The 2,500-nt window shown below is 36.7% G+C and overlaps 1 non-coding gene across 1 annotated transcript; it reads right to left on the reverse strand.

Moving 5' to 3' along the window:
• Window positions 1–2,127: 2,127 nt before the first annotated feature.
• Window positions 2,128–2,235, reverse strand: LOC130951094 (small nucleolar RNA R71). Its single transcript, XR_009073831.1, has one exon. It is a non-coding gene; the product is annotated as a small nucleolar RNA R71 (small nucleolar RNA).
• Window positions 2,236–2,500: the final 265 nt, after the last annotated feature.

Raw genomic sequence — 2,500 nt, forward strand, 5'->3', positions numbered from 1 at the left:
TCTCCATTCGCTTATCTGCAATTCTCACCAATGAATTGCATAAGTATCTCTATCTTTATCTTTATGTTTTATTCATATATCATCCATAACCATTTGAGTCTGCCTGACTAAGATTTACAAGGTGACCATAGCTTGCTTCATACCAACAATCTCCGTGGGATCGACCCTTACTCGCGTAAGGTTTATTACTTGGACGACCCAGTGCACTTGCTGGTTAGTTGTGCGAAGTTGTGTTTATGCCATGGTATTGAGCACCAAGTCTTTGGGGCCATTTCTAGGGATTATTTGAGTTGTGAAAAGTAGTGATCACAATTTCGTGCACCAAGTTTTTGGCGCCGTTGCCGGGGATTGTTTCGAGTATGGACAACTGACGGTTCATCTTGTTGCTTAGATTAGGTATTTTTCAGAGTTCTTAAGAATGAATTCTAGTGTTTCAAGGTGATGATCTTATCATCACCAAAGCTGATTGATTCTCATCAATTTAGCTCTTGAATGCAATGTCCTGCTGAAGCTTGGCTATCCATGTCTAATTTCTTTAGACTAAAGCTTTAGACTAACATTGCATGATTCCTGGAATTCTCATTAAGAATTTTGATACCTTTATTTTCTTTTCCACTTAATTTTCGAAAAAATCAAAAAAATTACAAAATCATAAAAACCAAAAATATTTTATGTTTCTTGTTGAGTCTAGTGTCTCATTTTAAGTTTGATGTCTTGCATGCATTGTTTATTTGATCTTGGTTCTATTTTCAAGTCAATAATACAGGGAACTGAAGATTCAGTACATGCAGCAGAGAAATTATACAGAAAAAGCTGGGCGTTCAAAACGCCCAGTGAAGAAGGAAAAACTGGCGTTTAAACGCCAGCCAGGGTGCCTGGCTGGGCATTTAACGCCCAAAAGGGTAGCATTTTGGGCGTTAAACGCCAGAATGTGCATCATTCTGGGCGTTTAACGCCAGGATGGCACAAGAGGGAAGATTTTGTTTTAATGCAGATTTTTTTTTCAAGTTTTCAAAGTTTTTCAAAATCAAATCTTTTTCAAATCAAATATTTTCAATCAAATATTTTTCAAAATCAATTTCTTTCCTTTTTTTAAAGATACTTGCTAACAATTAATGATTTGATTGAACATTTCAAGTATGTTGCCTTTTCTGTTGAGAAAGGTTTAATGTTTGAATCATATCTTTTCTTGTTAGGCAAGTCATTAATTTTTAAAATCAAATCTTTTTTTAAAAATTGTTTTTCAAATCATATCTTCTCAATCATATCTTTTTAAAACCATAACTTTTCAATCATATCTTTTTAATCACATCTTTTTCAAAAAAAGGTTTTCAATCATATCTTCAAAATCTTTTTCAAAATGATTTTAAAAATCTTTAATTTTCGAAAAAAAACTCTTCTTCTCTTCTCACATCCTTCTATTTATGGAGTAACACTCCTCCTCAATGCACAATTCGAACTCTATCTCACTAAGTTCGAATTCTTCTCCCTCTTCCTTCTATTTTTCTGTTCCTCTGACACCTCAAGGAATCTCTATACTGTGACATAGAGGATTCCACATTTTCTTGTTCTCTTCTCTTTCATATGAGCAGGAGCAAAGACAAAGGCATTCTTGTTGAAGCTGACCCTGAACCTGAAAGGACCTTGAAGCGAAAGCTAAGAGAAGCTAAAGCACAACTCTTTGTAGAGGACCTAACAGAATTCTTCAAGGAAGAAGAACCTATGGCAGCCGAAAATAACAACAATGCCAACAATGCAAGGAAGGTGCTGGGTGACTTTACTGCACCTACTCCCGACTTCTATGGGAGAAGCATCTCTATCCCTGCCATTGGAGCAAACAACTTTGAGCTTAAGCCTCAATTAGTTTCTCTAATGCAACAGAATTGCAAGTTCCATGGACTTCCATTGGAGGATCCTCATCAGTTTTTGGCTGAGTTCTTGTAAATCTGTAACACTGTCAAGACTAATGGGGTTGACCCTGAGGTCTACAGACTTATGCTATTCCCTTTTGCTGTAAGAGACAGAGCTAGGATATGGTTGGACTCACAACCTAAAGAAAGCCTGAACTCTTGGGAAAAGCTAGTCAATGCCTTCTTGGCAAAGTTCTTTCTACCTCAAAAATTGAGTAAGCTTAGAGTGGAAGTCCAAACCTTCATACAGAAGGAAGGAGAATCCTTCTATGAAGCTTGGGAAAGATACAAACAATTGATCAGAAAGTGTCCCTCTGACATGCTTTCTGAATAGAGCATCATAGGTATTTTCTATGATGGTCTGTCTGAACTGTCCAAGATGTCATTGGATAACTCTGCTGGAGGATCTCTTCATCTGAAGAAGACGCCTACAGAAGCTCAAGAACTAATTGAAATGGTTGCAAATAACCAATTCATGTACACTTCTGAAAGGAATCCTATGAATAATGGGACAAATCAGAAGAAAGGAGTTCTTGAGATTGATACCCTGAATGCCATATTGGCTCAGAACAAAATATTGACTCAGCAAG

The sequence above is a fragment of the Arachis stenosperma genome, chromosome 1, assembly GCF_014773155.1.
Source record: "Arachis stenosperma cultivar V10309 chromosome 1, arast.V10309.gnm1.PFL2, whole genome shotgun sequence".
In the NCBI taxonomy this organism is placed as follows: Eukaryota; Viridiplantae; Streptophyta; class Magnoliopsida; order Fabales; family Fabaceae; genus Arachis; species Arachis stenosperma.